At 42.3% G+C, this 12,500-nt stretch overlaps 1 long non-coding RNA gene across 3 annotated transcripts in view; it reads left to right on the forward strand.

The window, feature by feature from the left end:
- LOC127913099 (uncharacterized) overlaps positions 1–554 on the forward strand; it is a 2,174-nt gene extending 1,620 nt beyond the window's left edge. For 2 of the 3 annotated variants that reach the window (XR_008084729.1, XR_008084730.1), the window contains exons 3-5: positions 182–279; positions 378–426; positions 476–554. This is a non-coding gene — a long non-coding RNA (uncharacterized LOC127913099). The remainder of the gene's footprint in view (positions 1–181; positions 280–377; positions 427–475) is intronic. The other variant, XR_008084731.1, reaches the window with a different exon arrangement.
- The last annotated feature ends 11,946 nt before the right edge of the window (positions 555–12,500 follow it).

Here is a 12,500-nt window from a genome sequence, read left to right on the forward strand (position 1 = left end):
GTTACAGGGACAACAGATATCCATCATTAACTAGGTCCATTAGAGTGGTGTTCCAGGGACAACAGATAACCATCATTAACTAGGTCCATTAGAGTGGTGTTCCAGGGACAACAGATAAGCATCATTAACTAGGTCCATTAGAGTGGTGTTCCATGGACAACAGATAACCATCATTAACTAGGTCCATTAGAGTGGTGTTCCAGGGACAACAGATAACCATCATTAACTAGGTCCATTAGAGTGGTGTTACAGGGACAACAGATAACCATCATTAACTAGGTCCATTAGAGTGGTGTTCCAGGGACAACAGATAAGCATCATTAACTAGGTCCATTAGAGTGGTGTTCCATGGACAACAGATAACCATCATTAACTAGGTCCATTAGAGTGGTGTTCCAGGGACAACAGATAACCATCATTAACTAGGTCCACTAGAGTGGTGTTACAGGGACAACAGATAACCATCATTAACTAGGTCCATTAGAGTGGTGTTACAGGGACAACAGATAACCATCATTAACTAGGTCCATTAGAGTGGTGTTCCAGGGACAACAGGGACAACAAATAATCATCATCATTATCTCATAAACTCCTATGGTGTGACAAAAAGATAGTAAGCTTTGACGCAAACTGACCTGGGAACAGGCTAATATACTGTGACAACCAGATAGTATGCTTTGACGCAAACTGACCTGGGAACAGGCTAATATACTGTGACAACCAGATCGTATGCTTTGACACAAACTGACCTGGGAACAGGCTAATATACTGTGACAACCAGATAGTATGCTTTGACGCAAAAAGACCTGGGAACAGGCTAATATACTGTGACAACCAGATGGTATGCTTTGACACAAACTGACCTGGGAACAGGCTAATATACTGTGACAACCAGATAGTATGCTTTGACGCAAACTGACCTGGGAACAGGCTAATATACTGTGACAACCAGATAGTATGCTTTGACGCAAACTGACCTGGGAACAGGCTAATATACTGTGACAACCAGATGGTATGCTTTGACGCAAACTGACCTGGGAACAGGCTAATATACTGTGACAACCAGATAGTATGCTTTGACACAAACTGACCTGGGAACAGGCTAATATACTGTGACAACCAGATAGTATGCTTTAACGCAAACTGACCTGGGAACAGGCTAATATACTGTGACAACCAGATGGTATGCTTTGACACAAACTGACCTGGGAACAGGCTAATATACTGTGACAACCAGATAGTATGCTTTGACGCAAACTGACCTGGGAACAGGCTAATATACTGTGACAACCAGATAGTATGCTTTGACGCAAACTGACCTGGGAACAGGCTAATATACTGTGACAACCAGATAGTATGCTTTGACGCAAACTGACCTGGGAACAGGCTAATATACTGTGCCAACCAGATGGTATGCTTTCACGCAAACTGACCTGGGAACAGGCTAATATACTGTGACAACCAGATAGTATGCTTTGACACAAACTGACCTGGGAGCAGGCTAATATACTGTGACAACCAGATAGTATGCTTTGACGCAAACTGACCTGGGAACAGGCTAATATACTGTGACAACCAGATAGTATGCTTTGACACAAACTGACCTGGGAACAGGCTAATTAATATACTGTGACAACCAGATAGTATGCTTTGACACAAACTGACCTGGGAACAGGCTAATATACTGTGACAACCAGATAGTATGCTTTGACACAAACTGACCTGGGAACAGGCTAATATACTGTGACAACCAGATAGTATGCTTTGACACAAACTGACCTGGGAACAGGCTAATATACTGTGACAACCAGATAGTATGCTTTGACACAAACTGACCTGGGAGCAGGCTAATATACTGTGACAACCAGATAGTATGCTTTGACGCAAACTGACCTGGGAACAGGCTAATATACTGTGACAACCAGATAGTATGCTTTGACGCAAACTGACCTGGGAACAGGCTAATATACTGTGACAACCAGATGGTATGCTTTGACGCAAACTGACCTGGGAGCAGGCTAATATACTGTGACAACCAGATAGTATGCTTTGACGCAAACTGACCTGGGAACAGGCTAATATACTGTGACAACCAGATAGTATGCTTTAACGCAAACTGACCTGGGAACAGGCTAATATACTGTGCCAACCAGATAGTATGCTTTGACACAAACTGACCTGGGAACAGGCTAATATACTGTGACAACCAGATGGTATGCTTTGACGCAAACTGACCTGGGAACAGGCTAATATACTGTGACAACCAGATAGTATGCTTTAACGCAAAAAGACCTGGGAACAGGCTAATATACTGTGCCAACCAGATAGTATGCTTTGACACAAACTGACCTGGGAACAGGCTAATATACTGTGACAACCAGATGGTATGCTTTAACGCAAAAAGACCTGGGAACAGGCTAATATACTATGCCAACCAGATAGTATGCTTTGACACAAACTGACCTGGGAACAGGCTAATATACTGTGACAACCAGATGGTATGCTTTGACGCAAACTGACCTGGGAACAGGCTAATATACTGTGACAACCAGATAGTATGCTTTGACGCAAACTGACCTGGGAACGCAAACTGACCTGGGAACAGGCTAATATACTGTGACAACCAGATGGTATGCTTTGACGCAAACTGACCTGGGAACAGGCTAATATACTGTGACAACCAGATAGTATGCTTTGACACAAACTGACCTGGGAACAGGCTAATATACTGTGACAACCAGATAGTATGCTTTGACGCAAACTGACCTGGGAACAGGCTAATATACTGTGACAACCAGATAGTATGCTTTGACACAAACTGACCTGGGAACAGGCTAATATACTGTGACAACCAGATAGTATGCTTTGACGCAAACTGACCTGGGAACAGGCTAATATACTGTGACAACCAGATGGTATGCTTTGACACAAACTGACCTGGGAACAGGCTAATATACTGTGCCTGTCATTGTTAAATGAAGGAAACAGTGGTCATTAAAGTTCACCTTTTCTTCCATCAGACTATATGGGCAGTGTGTCCTACACAATACTGTTGTATTTGTATTCCCATAAATGTTTAATTCTGTCGTGCTTGTGGTTGGAATTGGTCGTTGTAATCTTGTTCTCCTGAACAAAACCAATGCAAAGAAAAATAATAACAACTCCTGTTCTGGTCTGTATGTCATGTGAGTCTCCCAGCATGCTTCGCGTTGGAGAGGTAGATTGAGGTCTGAGCTTGGCGACAAATGCACTTTGTCCATGTTTTTGATATTTTAATCCTCTCTGTCTCTCTCTCTCTCTGTCTGTCTCTCTCTCTCTGTCCATCGCTCTCTCTCTCTCTCTCTGTCTCTCTCTCTCTCTCTCTCTCTCTCTCTCTCCCTCTGTCCATCGCTCTCTCTGTCTCTCTCTCTCTGTCACTCTCTCTCTCTCTCTTTCTCTCTCTTTCTCCCCTCTGTATCTCTCTCTCTCTGTCTCTCTCTCGCTGTCTCTCTCTCTCACTGTCTCTGTCTCTCTCTCTCTGTCTCTCTCTCTGTCTCTCTCTCTCCCTCTGTCCATCGCTCTCTCTGTCTCTCTCTCTCTGTCTCTCTCTCTCTGTCTCTCTCTCTCTCTCTTTCTCTCTCTTTCTCCCTCTGTATCTCTCTCTCTCTGTCTCTCTCTCACTGTCTCTGTCTCTCTCTCTCTGTCTCTCTCTCTCCCTCTGTCCATCGCTCTCTCTGTCTCTCTCTCTCTGTCACTCTCTCTCTCTCTCTTTCTCTCTCTTTCTCCCCTCTGTATCTCTCTCTCTCTGTCTCTCTCTCGCTGTCTCTCTCTCTCACTGTCTCTGTCTCTCTCTCTCTGTCTCTCTCTCTGTCTCTCTCTCTCTCTCTCTGTCTCTCTCTCTCTCTCTCTGTCTCTCTCGCTCTGTCTCTTCGTCTCTCTCTCTCAATTCAATTCAAGGGGCTTTATTGGCATGGGAAACGTGTTAACATTGCCAAAGCAAGTGAGGTAGATAATATATAAAGTGAATATATAAAGTGAAATAAACAATAAAAATTAACAGTAAACATTACACATACAGAAGTGTCAAAACAATAAAGACATGACAAATGTAATATTATATATATACAGTGTTTTAACAATGTACAAATGGTTAAAGTACACAATATAAAATAAATAAGCATAAATATGGGTTGTATTTACAATGGAGTTTGTTCTTCACTGGTTGCCCTTTTCTTGTGGCAACAGGTCACAAATCTTGCTGCTGTGATGGCACACTGTGGAATTTCACCCAGTAGATATGGGAGTTTATCAAACTTGGATTTGTTTTCAAATTCTTTGTGGATCTGTGTAATCTGAGGGAAATATGTCTCTCTAATATGGTCATACATTGGGCAGGAGGTTAGGAAGTGCAGCTCCGTTTCCACCTCATTTTGTGGGCAGTGAGCACATAGCCTGTCTTCTCTTGAGAGCCATGTCTGCCTACGGCGGCCTTTCTCAATAGCAAGGCTATGCTCACTGAGTCTGTTCAAAGTTTTCCTTAAGTTTGTGTCAGTCAGTCTCACTCCCTCAGGTATTCTGTCACTGTGTACTCTCTGTTTAGGGCCAAATAACATTCATTCATGTGCTCTATTGTTTTGTTAATCTTTTCCAATGTTTCAAGTAATTATCTTTTTGTTTTCTCATGATCTAATTGTGCTGCTGTCCTGGGGCTCTGTGGGGTCTGGTTGTGTTTGTGAACAGAGCCCCAGGACCAGCTTGCTTAGGGGACTCTTCTCCAGGTTCATCTCTCTGTAGGTGATGGCTTTGTTATGGAAGGTTTGGGAATCACTTCCAATTAGGTGGTTGTAGAATTTAATGTATTTTCTGGATTTTGATGATTAGCGGGTATCGGCCTAATTCTGCTCTGCATGCATTATTTGGTGTTTTACGTTGTACACAGAGGAATTCTGAGTGCAGAGTCTCAATGTGGTGTTTGTTCCATTTTGTGATTTATTGGTTCTCTCTCTCTCTATCTATCTTTTCCCACCCGTCTCTCTCCCTCTCCTCCACCTCTCCGTCTCCCTCTCTTCGTGTCTCTCTCTCTCTCCTCCACCTCTCTCCCTCTCCTCCACCTCTCTGTCTCCCTCTCTTCGTGTCTCTCTCTCTCTCCTCCACCTCTCTCTCTCCTCCACCTCTCTCCCTCTCCTCCACCTCTCTCCCTCTCCTCCACCTCTCTCCCTCTCCTCCACCTCTCTCCCTCTCCTCCACCTCTCTCCCTCTCCTCCACCTATCTCCCTCTCCTCCACCTCTCTCCCTCTCCTCCACCTCTCTGTCTCCCTCTCTTCGTGTCTCTCTCTCTCTCCTCCACCTCTCTCTCTCTCCTCCACCTCTCTCTCTCTCCTCCACCTCTCTCCCTCTCCTCCACCTCTCTGTCTCCCTCTCTTCGTGTCTCTCTCTCTCTCCTCCACCTCTCTCTCTCTCCTCCACCTCTCTCCCTCTCCTCCACCTCTCTGTCTCCCTCTCTTCGTGTCTCTCTCTCTCTCCTCCACCTCTCTCTCTCTCCTCCACCTCTCTCCCTCTCCTCCACCTCTCTGTCTCCCTCTCTTCGTGTCTCTCTCTCTCTCCTCCACCTCTCTCCCTCTCCGTCTCCCTCTCTTCGTGTCTCTCTCTCTCTCCTCCACCTCTCTCTCTCCTCCACCTCTCTCCCTCTCCGTCTCCCTCTCTTCGTGTCTCTCTCCCTCTCCTCCACCTCTCCGACTCCCTCTCTTCGTGTCTCTCTCTCTCCTCCCCCTTCCCCCCCTCTCCTCCACCTCTCCGTCTCCCTCTCTTCCTGTCTCTCTCTCTTTCCCCCACCTCTCCCTTTCCCTCTCTCTATCCCCCAAATATCTCTTTCTCTCACTCTCACTCTCACTCACCCCCACCTCTCCCTTTCTCTCACTCTGCCCCCTCTCTATCCCCCGCTCCCTCTCGTTCTCTCTCACGGGGCTTGGAGGATTTGTGTTTAATTTGATCAAGTGTATAGAACTGCTCACATGAAAAGAAATAAAACAGACATTTTCTTCTACCTTGTTAATGAATTGGGTTTGATTTCCCTTGTGTTTGTGTCTGTGTGTCTGTGTGTCTGTGTCTTTGTGTTTCTGTGTCTGTGTGTCTGTGTGTCTGTGTGTCTGTGTGTATACACAGTTGAACAATGCCCTTTATTCTAGAACCTACCCTGTTCCAGTCTGCAGCCCAGATAGAACCCTGTCTCTATTCTAGAACCTCCCCTGCCTCAGTCTGCAGCCCAGATAGAACCATGTCTCTATTCTAGAACTTCCCCTGCTCCAGTCTGTAACCCAGATAGAACCATGTCTCTATTCTAGAACCTCCCCTGCCTCAGTCTGCAGCCCAGATAGAACCATGACTCTATTCTAGAACCTCCCTGCCTCAGTCTGCAGCCCAGATAGAACCCTGTCTCTATTCTAGAACCTACCCTGTTCCAGTCTGCAGCCCAGATAGAACCCTGTCTCTATTCTAGAACCTCCCCTGCTCCAGTCTGTAACCCAGATAGAACTCTGTCTCTATTCTAGAACCTCCCCTGCTCCAGTCTGTAACCCAGATAGAACCCTGTCTCTATTCTAGAACCTACCCTGTTCCAGTCTGCAGCCCAGATAGAACCCTGTCTCTATTCTAGAACCTCCCCTGCCTCAGTCTGCAGCCCAGATAGAACCCTGTCTCTATTCTAGAACCTACCCTGTTCCAGTCTGCAGCCCAGATAGAACCCTGTCTCTATTCTAGAACTTCCCCTGCTCCAGTCTGTAACCCAGATAGAACCATGTCTCTATTCTAGAACCTCCCCTGCCTCAGTCTGCAGCCCAGATAGAACCATGACTCTATTCTAGAACTTCCCCTGCCTCAGTCTGCAGCCCAGATATAACCCTGTCTCTATTCTAGAACCTACCCTGTTCCAGTCTGCAGCCCAGATAGAACCCTGTCTCTATTCTAGAACTTCCCCTGCTCCAGTCTGTAACCCAGATAGAACCATGTCTCTATTCTAGAACCTCCCCTGCCTCAGTCTGCAGCCCAGATAGAACCATGACTCTATTCTAGAACTTCCCCTGCCTCAGTCTGCAGCCCAGATAGAACCCTGTCTCTATTCTAGAACCTACCCTGTTCCAGTCTGCAGCCCAGATAGAACCTAGTCTCTATTCTAGAACCTCCCCTGCCTCAGTCTGCAGCCCAGATAGAACCCTGTCTCTATTCTAGAACCTACCCTGTTCCAGTCTGCAGCCCAGATAGAACCCTGTCTCTATTCTAGAACCTCCCCTGCCTCATTCTGCAGCCCAGATTGAACTCTGTCTCTATTCTAGAACCTACCCTGTTCCAGTCTGCAGCCCAGATAGAACCATGTCTCTATTCTAGAACCTCCCCTGCCTCAGTCTGCAGCCCAGATAGAACCTTGTCTCTATTCTAGAACCTCCCCTGCCTCAGTCTGCAGCCCAGATAGAACCCTGTCTCTATTCTAGAACCTACCCTGTTCCAGTCTGCAGCCCAGATAGAACCCTGTCTCTATTCTAGAACCTCCCCTGCCTCAGTCTGCAGCCCAGATAGAACCCTGTCTCTATTCTAGAACCTACCCTGTTCCAGTCTGCAGCCCAGATAGAACCCTGTCTCTATTCTAGATCCTCCCCTGCCTCAGTCTGCAGCCCAGATAGAACCCTGTCTCTATTCTAGAACCTCCCCTGCCTCAGTCTGCAGCCCAGATAAACCATGTCTCTATTCTAGAACTTCCTCTGCTCCAGTCTGTAACCCAGATAGAACCCTGTCTCTATTCTAGAACTTCCCCTGCTCCAGTCTGTATCCCAAATAGAACCCTGTCTCTATTCTAGAACCTCCCCTGCTCCAGTCTGTAACCCAGATAGAACCCTGTCTCTATTCTAGAACCTCCCCTGCTCCATTCTGTAACCCAGATAGAACCCTGTCTCTATTCTAGAACCTCCCCTGCTCCAGTCTGCAGCCCAGATAGAACCCTGTCTCTATTCTAGAACCTCCCCTGCTCCAGTCTGTAACCCAGATAGAACCCTGTCTCTATTCTAGAACCTCCCCTGCTCCATTCTGTAACCCAGATAGAACCCTGTCTCTATTCTAGAACCTCCCCTGCTCCAGTCTGCAGCCCAGATAGAACCCTGTCTCTATTCTAGAACCTCCCCTGCTCCAGTCTGTATCTAAGATAGAACCCTGTCTCCTGTCTCTATTCTAGAACCTCTCCTGCTCCAGTCTGCAGCCCAGATAGAACCCTGTCTCTATTCTAGAACCTCCCCTAATCCAGTCTGTAACCCAGATAGAACCCTGTCTCTATTCTAGAACCTCCCCTGCTCCAGTCTGCAACCCAGATAGAACCCTGTCTCTATTCTAGAACCTCCCCTGCTCCAGTCTGTAACCCAGATAGAACCCTGTCTCTATTCTAGAACCTCCCCTGCTCCAGTCTGTAACCCAGATAGAACCCTGTCTCTATTCTAGAATCTCCCCTGCTCCAGTCTGTAACCCAGATAGAACCCTGTCTCTATTCTAGAACCTCCCCCGCTCCAGTCTGTAACCCAGATAGAACCCTGTCTCTATTCTAGAACCTCCCCTGCTCCAGTCTGCAGCCCAGATAGAACCCTGTGACAGAGTGATGACCATTGAAGCATACCGTAGCATCACTTAATGTCTTCCATCGGAAGTTCGCCTCAATTATTTAATCAATCATCAATTATTAGCGCAGCTGTCGTACATGGCACGCCAAGACAGACTGAGCTAGGTGTGCATGCACGCGCCACACACACACACACACACACACACACACACACACACACACACACTGAGCTAGGGACCTATTTTAGAACTGGTACATCAGCTGTAGCTCAACTGTATGCTTCCTCATATGCTTCCTAATATCCTTCCTCATACCCTTCCTCATATCATTGCTCACACCCTTCCTCATATCATTGCTCACACCCTTCCTCATATCATTGCTCACACCCTTCCTCATATCATTGCTCACACCCTTCCTCATATCATTGCTCACACCCTTCCTCATATCATTGCTCACACCCTTCCTCATATCATTGCTCACACCCTTCCTCATATCATTGCTCATACCCTTCCTCATATCATTGCTCACACCCTTCCTCATATCATTGCTCACACCCTTCCTCATATCATTGCTCACACCCTTCCTCATATCATTGCTCACACCCTTCCTCATACCCTTCCTCATATCATTGCTCACACCCTTCCTCATATCATTGCTCACACCCTTCCTCATATCATTGCTCACACCCTTCCTCATATACTTTCTCATGTTCCACTGGAAAAAAAGGACAGACTGTATATTGCAGAATTTACTAGAATTTAGGTGCTTTTTCAACCTTCAATTGTTCCTTGTATATGTTGGAGCTCTGTTGTGCTTGACTGATCTTTAACCTTGTAGAGACCTGGTTCACCATGATGCTGTGTGTCCTGTCTGATCGATCGATCTCTCTCTCTCTCTCTCTCTCTCTCTCTCTCTCTCTCTCTCTCTCTCTCTCTCTCTCTCTCTCTCTCTCTCTCTCTCTCTCTCTCTCTCTCTCTCTCTCTCTCTCTCTCTCTCTCTCTCTCTCTCTCTCTCTCTCTCTCTCTCTCTCTCTCTCTCTCTCTCTCTCTCTCTCTCTCTCTCTCTCTCTCTCTCTCTCTCTCTCTCTCTCTCTCTCTCTCTCTCTCTCTCTCTCTCTCTCTCTCTCTCTCTCTCTCTCTCTCTCTCTCCCTCTCTCCACCCCAGCCTCGTCCATGCTGTCCCACAGGTTTGTGACAGTGCGTGGGGGCAGCCCTGCGGCCCGGTCAGGTCAGATCCAGCCGGGTGACCAGCTAGAGGCAGTGGAGGGGCGGTCCGTTGTCACCCTGCCTCACAGAGACCTGGCACAGATACTGAGACGTGCTGGAAACACACTCAGACTCACCATCATACCAAGACTTAACCCCAGTGAGTTATATACATACCTATATCTAACACCATTGACTTATATGCCGAAAGGTTGCAAGTTCGAATCCCAGAGCTGACAAGGTACACATCTGTCGTTCTGCCCCTGAACAGGCAGTTAACCCACTGTTCCTAGGCCGTCATTGAAAATGAGAATTTGTTCTTAACTGACTTGCCTGGTTAAATAAAGGTAAAAAAATATATATATACATACATACATACCAATATCTAGTTATATACATACCAATTGATCTAGTTATATACATACCAATATCTAGTTATATACATACCAATATCTAGTTATATACATACCAATATCTAGTTATATACATACCAATATCTAGTTATATACATACCAATATCTAGTTATATCTAGTTATATACATACCAATATCTAGTTATATACATACCAATATCTAGTTATATACATACCAATATCTAGTTATAAACCTACCAATATCTAGTTATATACATACCAATATCTAGTTATATACATACCAAAATCTAGTTATATACATACCAATATCTAGTTATATGCATACCAATATCTAGTTATATACATACCAATATCTAGTTATATACATACCAAAATCTAGTTATATACATACCAATATCTAGTTATATGCATACCAATATCTAGTTATATACATACCATTATCTAGTTATATACATACCAATATCTAGTTATATACATACCAATATCTAGTTATATACATACCAATATCTAGTTATATACATACCAATATCTAGTTATATGCATACCAATATCTAGTTATATGCATACCAATATCTAGTTATATCTAGTTATATACATACCAATATCTAGTTATATACATACCAATATCTAGTTATATGCATACCAATATCTAGTTATATCTAGTTATATGCATACCAATATCTAGTTATATACATACCAATATCTAGTTATATGCATACCAATATCTAGTTATATACATACCAATATCTAGTTATATGCATACCAATATCTAGTTATATCTAGTTATATACATACCAATATCTAGTTATATACATACCAATATCTAGTTATATACATACCAATATCTAGTTATATACATACCAATATCTAGTTATATCTAGTTATATACATACCAATATCTAGTTATATCTAGTTATATACATACCAATATCTAGTTATATCTAGTTATATACATACCAATATCTAGTTATATCTAGTTATATACATACCAATATCTAGTTATATACATACCAATATCTAGTTATATACATACCAATATCTAGTTATATACATACCAGTATCTAGTTATATCTAGTTATATGCCTACCAATATCTAGTTATATACATACCAATATCTAGTTATATACATACCAATATCTAGTTATATACATACCAATATCTAGTTATATACATACCATTATCTAGTTATATACATACCAATATCTAGTTATATACATACCAATATCTAGTTATATACATACCAATATCTAGTTATATCTAGTTATATACATACCAATATCTAGTTATATACATACCAATATCTAGTTATATACATACCAATATCTAGTTATATACATACCAATATCTAGTTATATACATACCAATATCTAGTTATATACATACCAATATCTAGTTATATACATACCAATATCTAGTTATATCTAGTTATATACATACCAATATCTAGTTATATACATACCAATATCTAGTTATATGCATACCAATATCTAGTTATAAACATACCAATATCTAGTTATAAACATACCAATATCTAGTTATATACATACCAATATCTAGTTATATACATACCAATATCTAGTTATATACATACCATTATCTAGTTATATACATACCAATATCTAGTTATATACATACCAATATCTAGTTATATACATACCAATATCTAGTTATATACATACCAATATCTAGTTATATACATACCAATATCTAGTTATATGCATACCAATATCTAGTTATATGCATACCAATATCTAGTTATATCTAGTTATATACATACCAATATCTAGTTATATACATACCAATATCTAGTTATATACATACCAATATCTAGTTATATACATACCAATATCTAGTTATAAACATACCAATATCTAGTTATAAACATACCAATATCTAGTTATAAACATACCAATATCTAGTTATATACATACCAATATCTAGTTATATACATACCAATATCTAGTTATATACATACCAATATCTAGTTATATGCATACCAATATCTAGTTATAAACATACCAATATCTAGTTATAAACATACCAATATCTAGTTATATACATACCAATATCTAGTTATATACATACCAATATCTAGTTATATACATACCAATATCTAGTTATATACATACCAATATCTAGTTATATACATACCAATATCTAGTTATATACATACCAATATCTAGTTATATACATACCAATATCTAGTTATATACATACCAATATCTAGTTATATACATACCAATATCTAGTTATATGCATACCAATATCTAGTTATATCTAGTTATATACATACCAATATCTAGTTATATACATACCAATATCTAGTTATATACATACCAATATCTAGTT

Source organism: Oncorhynchus keta, chromosome 28 (genome assembly GCF_023373465.1).
Source record: "Oncorhynchus keta strain PuntledgeMale-10-30-2019 chromosome 28, Oket_V2, whole genome shotgun sequence".
NCBI lineage: Eukaryota > Metazoa > Chordata > Actinopteri > Salmoniformes > Salmonidae > Oncorhynchus > Oncorhynchus keta.